This window comes from Mirounga angustirostris, unplaced genomic scaffold (assembly GCF_029215605.1).
Source record: "Mirounga angustirostris isolate CCGP_5_RB_7025 unplaced genomic scaffold, mMirAng1.0.hap1 SCAF_5, whole genome shotgun sequence".
In the NCBI taxonomy this organism is placed as follows: Eukaryota; Metazoa; Chordata; class Mammalia; order Carnivora; family Phocidae; genus Mirounga; species Mirounga angustirostris.
In genome coordinates, this window is record NW_026991713.1 from 47,808,493 (window position 1) to 47,823,729 (window position 15,237).

Consider the following 15,237-nt stretch of genomic DNA (forward strand, 5'->3'; position numbering starts at 1 on the left):
ATGTGTTTGTGCGTGTGTGTGTGCGCACATTAAGTTTTTAAAAATACCTCTGGAAGACTCTGATAACACCTCCCTGTTCCTCCTAAAGACCCTAAGACCTATATTCCTAGCAAAGAAAGGTCAGGGTTCACCCCTGACCATCATATTCATCATTTTGCCTTCAAATAACCGTCCCCCAATTTAGTAAAGAAAGAGAAAGTCTCTGTTGTTCCTCAGGTCTGCAGAAATCAGATTCTTCAGTAATTTAAATAACCTGCTCTGAATGTCTTCCACAAGTCACAGAAAGCGATACAACCACTTCAAAGGGATGACTGTTACTGGGGGTAAGAATGCTAACCATGTATTTTTCTGTTGGCAAGCTGAAGCCTATCTTCTCCAAGTTTGCTGATTTATCATTCCAGAATTTAACACTAACACCAAAGGTGCTCAATAATGTTTTCTGAATAGGCTGCAGAATGAGATAACTATATTAACCAGAAATATCCCTCTTAGGGAAAATATCTGCTTTTATATATTTCAAGCAAATACTCTATGAAGTACAGTTTATGACCTGTTAGGGCAAAAGTAAAAGACATCAGAAGTGAGGCACTTATAGTGCTAGCAGGTAAATTAGAAATTATGGGTAAAAATTCCAAAATAAACCACACCTGTTTTCATAAATGGAAGACCACCACAAATATTTCTTTTAATATAAATACTCAGATTTTACAAAACACTGCCTTCCACAAGGATGGGGGGGGACATTCTTTAAAACATAATTTTACAATCTGTATCAACATAAGGCTGAATTCAGAAATAAACAGAATTAGTGTCTTCCATGACAGAAGGAATAAATGACTACAAAAAATATTTTATTTCATTTTACTGTTAACCTCCTAACTAGGATTAAATGACAAAGCTTAATATGATTGCCCCAAATGCATTTGAAACCATAATAAGAATGCCATGACTTAGATTGTGGGTTCATAATTTGCATGACTAAATTAAATTCTAAATGAAATTTCAAGGCCAGGACATTCCTAATGGAAAATTCCCTAGTAAACCTGCCAAAAGTTCAGAGGAGAAAAATTAACCAACTAACAAAAAAACAGTGGAAGCAGAGGTACTTCCCATAATTTTCTCTGGTAATTTTAGTATCTCAATCTAAGCAGCAGTTTATGCTAGCTGCTTAATGCTGACACTGGCTTATACAACTGTCTTATGAAGTTATTTTTGACTAATTTAAGTTCTTCCTTTTACACTTTACCATGTTCAGTTTGTTCAAAGACGCTCAGTGACCGAATAAAATAAAGGCCATTCAGAAAAATAAAATGCATGCTACACTTCAAAGCCCCAAATAATGCTTGTGTTTGGCTTTCTCATACATTACTCCACTTAACTTGCATAAGTAGTAGGTAAGTACTTTTTTAAAAAAAAGTCACTTCAGAACTTGCCTGTCTTGGCAATTCTATAAAATAGAAGTCACTATCCAAAAAATAGCATATACATGTTGGCATTCTTGGAAATTAGTATGTACCAAACGAATGGATTAAAAGCAACAAGAACCAAAGTTTGGGTGTTAATTAGGCTATCAGAATAAGGACAGCATATGGGGAAACCACAAAAGTGGGCAGGCACTTTCTGTAATCAATTCTGAGTTTCAAAGAAGCATCTTCAGATATTTCCTTCCATGTCAAAAATAAGTGATTCCATCAAGAATTTTTAGAGATTATCTTAGTCCTATAATATTCCTATCCTGATCTTCTATTGTACTCTAACTTACAATGAAATGTGTTATGTAATTCTTAGAAACCTTATGAACTGGAAGACAAACCACATATCTTAAAAGACTTAAAAAATCTATTAAGAAATTGTGGCTAAAATATGAACTCTGAATCATTAAACATTTAAAAAAACCATTTATTATGTTCCAGGCACCAATACACACAGATGAATCTTCACTATTTCCAAACATTTAACTGGACTCCTAGGAATTAGGTGGTTTTCCCTATAGACTCATCAGCCTAAACAGTGCATTCCATCCTTAATCTGTGTCAAAAAGAATTCCTTGGCAGAGACTATTTTTAAACTAATTGCTTCAAAGTAACATTTTCAGACCCTGATGTCCTCCCCAAAGACACAAAGTAATAAAGAGTAAAGCCTTTCCAACAATTTCAGATCCATTTCTCATAGTATAATTTTTTTACACAGCAAAACTTCACTTAAGCACTATCATGAGGCTATTTATAGTTTTTATTCATCCCATTTAGTGACTACCCATGTTTCACTTTAGAAATATTGATTACTTACTAAAATTCAAAACAAATCTTTCCACAAAATTCTGAATTCCAAAGTACCCGAGACCAAGAATTTTAAGGGGACCTATAATCCATTTCATAAACATCTACCGTAGCAAAACACTCCTTTGAACATACTTTGCATTTTCTAATTTTTGTAGTTGCCCACCCTGATTCACTATTAGTCTAAAACTTACATACTCTTGATATCATGTACAGATCCCACCTCATTTATAATTTCTTCTTTGACTACTAGAGCCTAAGACTTTTCACTATTCCTTTGACTCTATAAGCACTCACCTGTATCACTCATTTGGGTATCAATTATTATTTTAAACTGCTATTTAAATTTCATACTAACTTTTCATGTCTTTGCTAAAAACCTTTGTGCATAATTACTCAATTTAATCCTAACATACAGTAACTGAGAGTAATTAGCTCTCAAAAACATGCAGTCAGATGAATGAGTCCTCCAGAGACAAAAGCTCTAAATAATGAGGAATTATAGTTGGAAATAGATAAAACACGTTAAAAAATTAGTGTTAAGTAGCCTATGATGGGAACTGATAAAGAAATCATTGAAGACCTTATGTATTCTTTTCATTAAAATAAAAAATGTTGGGCACTATGTGCCAGTTATTGGGCTAAGCATTTGAGATTGTGGTGGCAAAGTGACACTGTATTCCTGCTCTCTTGAAACAAACAGTTTAGAGGGCAAGAGAGAATAAATGGATAAATGTAATTATTGATTGTGGTAAGAATTATGAAGATAATAAAGGGGCTGCTCCTTTACATAAGGTGATCAGGACAAACTTCCCTGTAAATGTACATCTGAGCCAGAGATCTAATGATACTTAGGCAGAACTGCAGACAGCTGGGGAAAGATCGTGCTAGAGAGTAGTTGTAAACACCCAATCTCAAAAGATGGTAAAGGCGGGTGCCTGAGTGGCTAAATCGGTTAAGCGTCTGTCTTCGGCACAGGTCATGATCCTGGGGTTCTGGGACCAGGCCCACATCAGTCTCTCTGCTCAGCAGGGAGTCTGCTTTTCCCTCTGTGCCTCACCCCACTGGTACTCTCTATCAAATAAATAAATAAACAAAATAAAAAAAAAATGATGGTAAAGGGTTTGTTGGGTTAAGCTCAGAAGAAGTCCAATATGGGTAGAGCTTAGTGAACAATGGAGAGATAAAGTTGTGAAGTAAGCAAGAACTGGATCTGGCTTTTATTTTAAGCCAATGGGGTGGGCTGGAGGGTAGCTTGGACTGGAGGGTATTATATGATCTGATTTACATTTTTAAAAGATGATTTTTAAAATCTAGGTGGAGACTGAAGTAAAGGAGGACAAGAATGGAAACGAGTTAGGAAGGTCCTGAAGGAGTCCAAACAAGAGATGACTGGCTTAAACAAGGTATATATCACAGAAACATAGGATTTCAGAGTTCAAAAAGACCTAAACAGCCATTTCATCAAACTGGCTTATGTAAAGATAAGTCCTGAGAGAGAGAGAGAGAGAGACATTAACTTGTTAGATAGAGGTTTTACAGCCAGTGCCAGAGAGAGAACTGAAGCCTGGGACAACTGAAGCCTGAAGCCAGTTCAAAGTTATCGTCACTAAGCCATGATACTTAATAGGGTGGAATCCAAGGTCTAGCAACTACTGAAAACTAGCACATCATTTCTCAAATTTACCCCTCATGCTCAAAGGAATCAGCTAAAATTTACCAGGAAAATAAGTGTCCAATTTAAGCACTGAAGGTTCAGAGAAAAGTGCGTAAGAGTCTGTTGGGCAGTAAAAGTAAATGTACTCTCGAGTTACACTGCTTAGTGATGAAAACTTTTACTTTAACCCCATAATCTCACAATAGATAATACCAATTTATCTTCTACCCAGGACCATTTCTTGGGAGACAAGATTTATCAATCACTAAAGCATCCCAACTGCTTTTCCAAGTGTTTATCATTCCTGTTAACCTGAACTCTAAAGTGAGTGCAGTAACAGGTTTGCTCATTAGAAAGAGAACTTCTTAATCATCATCCTTATTCTTTTCTGCTCGACTTCCTGCCCCTCCCACCTCTCTACTGCCTATTATTACCATCATCACTTTCATGTAAACAATAGAAAAATGTTATGAATGCTCTTCTGTCCTTAAAAGCTTGCACATCCTGTCTGCTCTTTATTGAAGGATGATGAAGTAAGGTGACAGGACTCTTGGAAGAAAGAAAGCTTAAATGTAAAAAATCTAAAATAGAGGAAGTTACAATTTTTTCAGCTAGCAACTAAAGCTGAATAAGCAATAGCCAGTGGCAACCTTGTGACTAATTTGGATGTCCTGAACATAAAATATGATCTCCGTCTGTTCCCTAATTCAGAACAGGCAGAACAGCTGACCAGGTAATTGTTTAATATAGAGAGAACTCAAGTTTCCTATTAAATTCCCTCCCTCACTGTGGGATTAGCTCACGTAGGCAGGAGTTCCATAATGCTTATTCCTCAAAGCTACCCCAAAGTTAGCATTTTTATACTTACTCCTCTTAACCACTCCACTCCTCTGCCTCTTCTGTCAATGCTGTTCTTTCAACCAGTAGAACTCAGACTCACTACTTTCTTCACGAAACACACTCATTTTATTACCTCTAGGGGAATAACTGGCACTAAATTTCCAAGAAAGTACAGTATAATCTACAATTTACCTATCTTTTTTCATAATCTGAAACTTATTACTTGAACTGAATGGTTAGCCTAAAAATCCTTTAAAATTTGGAACTATCCTATGACAAAAGGTTTATAAAAATAGTTGTTAACAAGGATTGCTATGGTTGTTCTCGAACAAGCATGAACAAGAAACCGCTTTCTCCCAAAAGGTAAAGAACATTGTAATTTGTTTTAAAAATATCTACTAAAGGTAGACAACACAGCAAATACTCAGGTCAAAGAGACATTATTAAACCTGAAATGGGAAAAAGTCCATAGCTTTACTACAGGAAAGCTACAAAATATCCTAAACTCATGAAAGTCAACAATTAAAAACTTTTTTAAGGTTATGTCAAAATTTGGGCACACATGCAATCTATGTGAATGAGTTATCAGATGTACATGTATTAAAACCAAGAAATAGGCTTAAAAAATAACAATCACCTAATTTATTACAATGATCAAAAGGTGAATGGAATGCTCAAGGAGACGACTATTAAAATAGTCAATCTAGGGGGTGCCTTGGTGGCCCAGTCGGTTAGGCCTCCGACTCCTGGTTTTGGCTCAGGTTATGATCTCCAGGTCGTGAAACTGAGCCCTGTGTAGGGCTCAATGCTCAGCACCGAGTCTGCTTGAGATTCTCTCTCTTCTCCCTCTGCCCCTCCCACTCTTGCTCGCCCACACTCTCTCTAAAATAAATACATCTTAAAAGTCAACCTAAAATGACTATGTATTAGTAAGAGACTTCAAGATGAAGTGCATGAAAATACTGCTTCACATATATCTCTGGTTCCTATTCTTATCTTCCCCTCCAACAAAAATCAAATAAATCAAAGACGTTATACATTGAGAGCAAAGCATGGAAAAACTAGTATACAAAAAAGTGAATTATAAGCACACAGCTGGGGATATTTTAGTAGCCTTTTCAGATAAATGTGGATATTCTCCTTTGATACTACACCAAAACTTAACAACTGGTTGCAATATACTGGAATGGAAAACCTTACCAATAAACTTTAGGTCTGTTTTAACATTAAAATCCATAGGTCTAGCTAGAACTTAGGAAGGATTTCTTATGCATGCCTGATTTTGTAACATCATGCACTTGGTCACTTGGAAAATACTTGTACAAAGAGTTATGCAGATCTTCAAATATTGACACATTATATATTATTTTTAAAAAAACTATGTTCATTAACATCACCAGTATCATCAGAAAAATTTTCTAAATATTGGGAAGCTGTCAAGAGCACAGTGGCTGATACAAATTTTCCAAAAATCTAATTTTCATTTGAAAACTAGAACTTTATCACTGACCATAAATAGTGTTGATCTTTTCCTAAAAAGAAACAGGCTCATTTTGTTTATTTTCAAGAAAATGTCAGCTTAATACCCAAGTCTGAATAACTCTGAATAGTTTTTCAGGCATTCAAGTAAAAAAAAAGTATTCATGAAGAAAGTGGCTGGTTGAGCTTGCAACTGCAATAATTACACAAATGCTTTTCCTATAAGACAACCATTTTACCCTCAATAGGACAGCAAAATAGTGTTTGAAGCATACTTTCCATTTTGTCATACTATATTGAAATAATATGTGTAAGAGCCAAGATTTGATAAAAAAAAATTTTTTTTTTTTAACTTCAACAAGTGCATTTAGGTGAAAGTTTTTTGTTTTTTAATGCATGGCAGTGAAGAATACAATGATACAGCGTGGTGCTCTGACTTGATTTGTTCTAAGATGCCGAAAGTTTTACTCACCACCGCTTTTGTTACCATTAGTACAAATGTCCACGCAGTGAAAAAGGCAAAGAATATCTCAGTATTATTGTAAAAATAGTTTTGTATTTGCAGATTCCTGAAAGTGTCCAGGCAATCCCCAGGATTCCTTGGAGTGTATTTTGAAAACCCCTGGGCTAGACAATCTGTTAAGCTATTCACAATCACAATTATTCTTTCTTAGTCCTTATTCACGCCTTAATATAAATAACTTCAATTGGGAGAAGCGATGCTACAGAGAAATAAGTTTTATAGAACAATAACTAATACTACATTAGTATACTCTTTTATAATCATTTATAGATAATACTCCACTTAATCCTCAAGAACTCTAAGTGTATGCCACTGTTCCCACTGAGGAACCAAGGAGGTAGGAAAGGTTCAGAAAAGGAGGTACGAATTTTGCCTAAAAATTCATTGTACTGGTGTGATTATATATGACATTAATTTTTTCCTTTATATTTTTGTGTTCTAAACACTTTAGTAAGAAAATTCAAAAGACATACATTTAAAAACTCAGCCAGTCTTACCAATACAAACTCAATGCAGTATCTCAAGTTGCACAATTTCAAAAGAAGAAAACACACGTATTTATATACTTCATCCCTATCCTTCTTTATTATCTGTACAGTACAGAATTCAAGATTACCCAGGGATTCCTGAGTTTTGTTATCAAGGAGCATAACCATAACTTATCAATCTTAGGTAGCAGCTATAACTTTGCTAGCATTACGTAGTAATAGTAAGTCTCACTGTAACCTTAAAACACAAGCCAACAGCTGGATGCAATATGCATACCACTTTGACATCCAGAACCTACTAATTAGTTTATACTTAGTTTTTATTTTATTATTATTTTTTAATATTTTGTTTATTTATTTGACAGAGAGAGACACAGTGAGAGAGGGAACACAAGCAGGGGGAATGGGAGAGGGAGAAGCAGGCTTCCCATGGAGCAGGGAGCCCGATGCAGGGCTCGATCCCAGGACCCTGGGATCACGACCGAACTGAAGGCAGACGCTTAATGACTGAGCCAACCAGGCGCCCCTATTTAGTTTTTATTTTACTGAAATCCTCAGTCCCATTAACTGAGAACTTTCAGAAAGTCTCCTAATTTTTTTTAGAATAAAGTGACTTGGAAAAATATATTCCAATGTATAAACTTTAAAATATAAATTTTAGAAGACACAGATAATTAGAATTTTATTTTACGTAACATTTTCCATTTCCTTTCCAGAAGCTTTTGCCAAAAACTACTATTAAATGGACAAAACAGATTTTCTTTGATCTTTTTTCTTTTCCACAAGGCAAAGAGGAAAGCAACAGGTAGAGGTAATCCACTATTGGGGCAATCAGTTCACTGTATATTTTCAAAATAAAGTTATTCAATGAAATGCTAAATTTTGAATATAAGAAAAAAAAATCCATTTTATTAAAAGTACGTATTTACTGAAATAAATTTTCAAAGCAATACTGAAAAATTCAGCAAGATCTATAATGTGATGATGTGATTCCAAGAAGTCAATAATTTAATGCAATCAAAATGATTTATAACTGATTTAAATAAATGCTCTCTTCCTTTAACATCTTTATTGAGTCTACTTGCACAACAGTTAAAAACACTTAATTCCTCACCACTGGAAAAGACTACCTAGCAAATTATCTCATGAGATCAGAATGGTTTAAATTTAAAAGGTCTCACTGGTTGTATGTATAAAATATATAAAGTATATAAAGGAACTTAACTACAAAATTATAAAATAGCATAACTACGAGAGTAAGCTTTAGAAACCAACTCAATGTAAAATCCAAAATCAGAACACTAGATAATTTCTCTCTATGGCTAGAGAGACTGGGATTCTTAATTTAAAAGTGAACATATATAGGGGCGCCTGGGTGGCTCAGTTGGTTAAGCGACTGCCTTCGGCTCAGGTCACGATCCTGGAGTCCTGGGATCGAGTCCCACATCGGGCTCCCTGCTCAGCGGGGAGTCTGCTTCTCCCTCTGACCCTCCTCCCTCTCATGCTCTCTTTCATTCTCTCTCTCTCAAATAAATAAATAAAATCTTTAAAAAAAAAATAAAAAAAATAAAAAAAATAAAAAAATAAAAGTGAACATATATATATTTTTTAAGATTTTATTTATTTATTTGACAGACACAGCGAGAGAGGGAACACAAGCAAGGGGAGTAGGAGAGGGAGCAGCAGGCTTCCCGCCGAGCGGGGAGCCCGATGCGGGGCTTGATCCCAGGACCCTGGGATCATGACCTGAGCTGAAGGCAGATGTTTAATGACTGAGCCACCCAGGCACCCCTAAAAGTGAACGTATTTCTAGTACTCAAGTACCTCAAATACAATAAACTTTAATCATAGTTATATTCCAGAATATTGTTCTGTATAATAAAAACCAGATGGAATTTCTTCAGTTCATGTTGCAGATATTTTTTCTTTTGATAAGTAATTTAAATATTATTTAAAACATGGTACATTTCCCTAAATATTCATTTCTTTCTAAGTTTTAAGGCTCTTTGGAAACAGTTTAAAATCTTGATCCTCTATTAATGCTGAGCAAAAATTCCTTCTAAATCGCTACTGAAATAATAATCAGTTGCTGTATACCCTAATTTGACTAACACTAGGAATAAACACACCAGTGTTAGGAAGTATGGAATAGTGGTATTTCTTTTTGTTTGTGGAACATTTTAAAAAGTGGTTTTAATTTTTTAAAGGCAGCATAACCTTTCTTCTTTAAAACAGGAATTCTATGACTAGAATCCAGTGTTCAACTAGGCTCAAAGTACAACAGATTATATATATAGAAAGCTAGTCCTTCCTGCAAATGGATAAACTCATTCTATTCTTTGTAGCTACTGCTTCCAATGTTTTCATGAGATTTCCAAAGAATTAATAAATTAAAGACTTAAGTCCTCAAATGGTAATTAGTACCTTTGGATACTATTGCAAAATATCTAAGAACACTGAAAAATATTAGGCTTTCAGCACAAGTGTTTCAGCACATGGTACAGTACTCCTGTTTATTGAAAAATTTGTCCAATGTTACAATGAATCATTGCATCAGCCAAAATGTCTGTTCTTAACTTTTTCTATAAGAAATTCAACTTGAAAAGGCTAACAGTAAAAACTTCAGCCTAATCTCTAAGACTATGGAGTCCTCAAAAATGATGAGGGGAAAAATAATCAAGGCATTTATTTTAATCACAGCCTTATGTGGTCCCACAAAGTTTAAGATCAATCTTATCAAAGTTTTTCTATAGACTGAACATGTGACATCACTACCACAACAACAACAAAAGCACTTTTGACTATTTAGTTCATACATACTAAACTATTCCTGGTCATGTCAAATTTACACAGTACAGATCAATACCCACCCTCTTTATCAATACATACACAGGAACACATTATTTAAGTCTAGGAAAATGACATGTGCGCTTTCAGTGAGATCTTGGTATTCAATAATAAAACCGCTTATTTAAAATTACACATTTGGGAAAAAAAATAACACCTGTGTAAAACAGCCAAATTTTCTCTGTATTCAGATCCAGTTTCACTGATTAATTTCACTCCCTTAACAAATATTCATCAAGTACCTACTACAAAAGTCAAAATTGAAAATGAGCAATTTCTCATCCAAATCTTAGACTTTATATTTAAAATATGTATAGTTAGTTACTATGTTATCAACCTCTCAATAGGCCTTCTACTAGTCTTGAATTACACTAGAAGATGCACTTAATATGGTATTTATGTACATGATCAAAATTTTATGATTAATTCTTTATTACATCTCAACAGATACTCCTTACTTGATGGCCCCATACCATGGGGGTTCTCTTCCCCTTTATATGGCTAAGAGAAAATACTGGAATTCTATATTGGAATTCTAATAAGGATTGTTTTGAGGATAAAATGAAAATCAATTTGTAATGTTACCTGGGTGGCTCAGTTGTTAAGTGTCTGCCTTCGGCTCAGGTCATGATCCCAGAATCCTAGGATCGAGCCCCGCATCGGGCTCCCTGCTTGGCCAGGAGCCTGCTTCTCCCTCTCCCCCTGCTTGTGTTCCCTCTCTAGCTCGCTCTCTGTGTGTCAAGTAAATAAATAAAATCTTAAAAAAAAAAAGGATTCCAAAGCCAATGTAGAAATGTTTCTTTTGAAGGAAGACAAAGTTCTCTTCAAATATTCTCAAATGTTCACTACAGTTATTTCTTAAGTCTAAATGCTAAACACTTGTTATCTGCACAGGCAAGGTTCTAGGAACTAAGAATACAATGGGGAATGCAATGGTCCCTACCCTCATTATGCTTACATTTAACAAACTGGTATTATCTACGTGCAATGTACCATGCCAGTGCTTTGGGGCATACAAAGAAGACATCCTGTCCTTGGACTTTACAACTTAGTGGAATAGGTAACAAAAATCGTATGAATAATGATAACAGAACAGTAACAGAATGTTAGAAGTGATAGGTGTCACAGAAAGAAAGAGATGACTTTCATGGAGTGAAGCCTGGGGGTGTTATGGGGAGAATGCAAAAGACAAGAGTAATTGTTTTCATGCCCTCTATCACATTTTTAAATTAAGCCAGTTTATTATCGGGTTCTTCAGTTGTATTCTGATACCTGGCACATTAAAACTAAAATGGCTACAGGTGTTCTAAAAATTTACTTTGTGGCTTCCTCAGATAAGGCAACCTCACAATTTATTGAGAATGCCAAAGAAGAAAATCCAAGTGAAAACACTGTCATGCAGAGTTTAAAAGCAGGAAGGGCTCAAATAAGACCATCATTCAGGGCTCTGTGTCCTTAACCTTCCTTGAGTATCAATTTCCTTTCCTAAACCTGGGAATGTGGTTCTTCCACACTATTTGACTAAGGTACTAACATTTTGTGTATGACTGTTATCCTGTAAAAATGTAATTCACTATAAAAATACTCTATTTCTTTCTCCTGATTCTCTATTACATACTGTCCTAAAAGTCAGCAAGGCCACTAACTAATCTTATCTTTTCCAGGCCTCAGTTTCCTCCTCCATAACATGAGAGGGTGGGACTGGATGACCTAAATAGTCCCTTCCGGCCCTTAAAAAGTCCCATGACTCCATTATGACTCAAATACTATTCAAGAGTCAGCTTTGAGGAGAGATCGGAGTTTGAAATTAAATGAACGTCTCCCTTTTTTAGTTTCTAGCTAAGATAAGGTTTTGTTGCGCAAGTCTAAGCAGCATTCTAATTACAAAAAAAGAGTCAAAAATAAATTTGCGAGTTAGAAGCTTTAAGTTGTAAGCACTCGATATATATTAGATGCTACCAGCAAAACAAAAATCCAGTTAGACTGAATTAATCTTAAAATACTAAAATCACAATGTTAATTTAGTGTCAACTTTCTACCCCGTTAAAAATGTAATTTCCCGTTACTGTAATACAGAACTGCTTACGTTCCTTCCAAACAAGAGTTGCAGGGCAAAAATGTTTTGCTAAACTAATGGGGGGGGGGGGGGTGGAGCGAAGGGGAAGCAAATCCTGTGCTTAAACTCGTAAGGATGATCTTTTCTCCAAAAGTCAGCAGTTCTTTTCAGAAGAAAAATCCAAATGGCCCGGTTAATTGGGGTAATTTTAAATAAAACTCATGGTGCTGACAGTTTTAGGATTAGACACATCGAGATGGCGAAAAAGAGAAGACGACAAACTTCCTGGATTTTGTCTCCCTCTGTAAGAGAAAAGAGATTTCCTCCTGCTGACGAAGGGAAAGGCCCCTTTAACAGTTTTTCCCTACGCGGTGGTTCCTGCCAGACTAGGTGGGGCTCCCTCCCCTGCCTTCCTCCTGCCACTTCCCGCAACAAATGGAGCAAACCAGTCCCGTTTCAGGCAAACTTTTTCCCTGTCAGGCTGGAGCCTGCAGGGCGCCGGGGAGTGGTTTCCCCCGAACGCTCCTCGTCCTGGCTCGGGGCTGGGGGAAGCTGCGTCTTCTCAAAAGACAACTTTCTGGTTTCCGTTCTAACTTCCACCCACACCCAGGAGGGCACCGAGGTGGCCAGCGAGGGGGCTCCGGGGCGGGGGACGAGTGCTCCGGGGAGCCGGCGGGGGACGGCGGGCAGCAAGAGAGGCTGCGGCGGCCGCGGACAGGAGGGAGCGAGCGGTGTGTGTGGGGGGGGGGGGGGTCCTCGGGCTCTCACTTCCTCCGCCATATTTCAGACATTTGACCCCTTCCGCAAAGCGCGCTGTTCCCCCGCGGAGGCGGCGGCGGCAGCGGCTGCTCGTCCCCGCCGGCCCGGAAGGCAGCGCGCTCGCCGGCCGGGCGCCGGGCCCTCGCACCACCTGCAGCGCGCCGTGAAGCCGCCGTCGCCGCCGCCAGGGTCCCTGACCGCCGCGCGCGCCCCGCCCGGCCCGCGCCGCACCCCACCCGCTCCCCTCAGCCGGCGCCCGGCCCCCGCCCCGCGCGGCCGCCGCCGCCGCTCCCCTCAGCGGCCACGCACGCACTCTGCGAACCTCTCACGCTGTCACCGGGTCCCCGCAGCCCGCGTCGCCCCGCGCCTCGCGCTCCCTCCGGGTCGCTGCTCCCGGCGCCACGGCGGTCCTGCCGCTGCCGCTGCCACCGCCGCCGCTCCGGCTGGTTTACACGCCTGACTCTGGGCGAGGTTTGGCGGTGTCGCCTTGACGTCAGGCGTTCAGCCTCGCTCTCGCTTCCGTCCGCGGGCGGGGCGCGAGTGCGCGGCCGGGGAAGGGGCGGGGCCGCGGGGCGGAGCGAGGGGAGTCGAGGGGCGGGGCCTTCCGCGCCGCCGCAGCGCAGGCCGGACACACGCGGCCCCCTTCGCTGCGAGTTCTGGGCGGTGTTTCTCTCTCACCTCTGGAGCCCCTTTAGCTTCGCCTGGGCCACCTGGCTCAGGGCAGATGCGCGTGTCGACTTCCCTGACCTCAGCGGGTTACAGTGAGGCGAAGGGTTTAGAAACCCTCCGAAACTTAAAAGGTGCCTTTAATGCAAACTAATTCAGTCACCAACGCCACCCAACAGTTGGTGCTCGCGTATTCCTTTGTGCTGGGGAAAGTGGCTGGGCAAGTAACAGAGCGTGCAGTTTCCACACACCTAGATCTCGCACGAAGGAAACCAGGCCAGGGACCTTCTATAGCTGAGGGTAATCATGGGTGGGGGCCAAATTGGGCACGGTCCTTTTCATTCTTGAACGGGTTTTTCTCTTGACAAGTATTTCATACACTGGTGTCTTAACCTCGGTGAAATCTTTCCAAATTACCCTTCCAAACTCAGTTAACAAATCCATGATCACAAACAACTTGGTACTCTGTACCTAAATCAACTATTTGTATGGATAAAATAAAATTGCATATTTAAATGCACGACTCGGGCACTTTAAAGGGTTACTCATAGGTAGGTTTATGGTGAGACTACCAGGCAACAAAAAGCACTTTCTGTTCCGAAAATGGAGGGAACTTAACGAGGGAACTTAAATTATTAGAGAAAAGACTAAAATGCAACTACCCTTCGTACAAAACATCAGCTCTTTTATGAAACAAAGTTTTGATGAAAGAAGAGATTCCAAGAGAGAGCAAAATGCAAGGAAAAGTAGGGATTGGGAAGTAATTGAAAACTAACTTTTGCTTACTTCAGCTTAACTTTATTCTTGAAATAAATTCTGGTGAACTTTGATGAACTTGGAAGATTAATAAAAAGTATGATTAATTTCACTCCTGTAAAGAATACTAGAAATTGAAAACTTAACCAAGTTAAAGAATAGATAAGCATGAATTATAATTATCCTAAGTTTTCTGTATGTAAGTGCTTTCTAGGTATCTCACAATTTAGGTTGATTGAATGTTACATATTTCTGCAATTTCTGTTTCCTTAGAAAACCCTTTTTTAATGGAAATTTCAAAGGCAAATTTCAGAGTAGTCTGTAGGAATTGTTGTTTTTTTTTTTTTTTAAGATTTTATTTATTTATTTGAGAGAGAGAGCGTGTGAGCCGGGAGAGGGGCAGAGGGAGAGGGAGAAGCAGACTCCCCGCTGAGCAGGGAAGCCCCACATGGGGCTTGATCCCAGGACCCTGGGATCATGACCTAGCTGAAGGCAGATGCTTAACCAACTGAGCCACCCAGGCACCCCAGTCTGTAGGAATTATTGTAAATTCTAAATGAATGAATTTTAAATAAATTAGACTTTACTGACTTCAGTTATTGCATGGAACTTTGATCAAGTCTGAAAGCCTGAAACTCTTAAATTCGTGGAAGCAGGTGTTACTTGGGTATACCTGTGTTTTTTCTTCTTTCTTTCTTTCATCTCTCTTTGACTTTGGGCAATTGATTTTTTATTTATTTATTTTTTTCAAAATCAGTTTTAGAAGATTGGAGCTAGGATTATTTAGAATTTGAGGGAATACTTTATTTTAATTAAGAATACTTCTTCTAAAAGACTAGAAATCATCACACTTTTTTTTTACGCTTCTATTTATTTATTTGAAAGAG

At 38.4% G+C, this 15,237-nt stretch overlaps 1 protein-coding gene across 2 annotated transcripts in view; it reads right to left on the reverse strand.

Moving 5' to 3' along the window:
• RAP1B (RAP1B, member of RAS oncogene family) overlaps window positions 1–13,432 on the reverse strand; it is a 46,628-nt gene extending 33,196 nt beyond the window's left edge. Inside the window, exon 1 of one of the 2 annotated variants that reach the window (XM_064590923.1) lies at window positions 13,251–13,432. The gene's annotated coding sequence lies outside the window, so the exon portion shown is untranslated. The remainder of the gene's footprint in view (window positions 1–13,250) is intronic. The other variant, XM_045873013.3, reaches the window with a different exon arrangement.
• Between the last annotated feature and the right edge of the window lie 1,805 nt (window positions 13,433–15,237).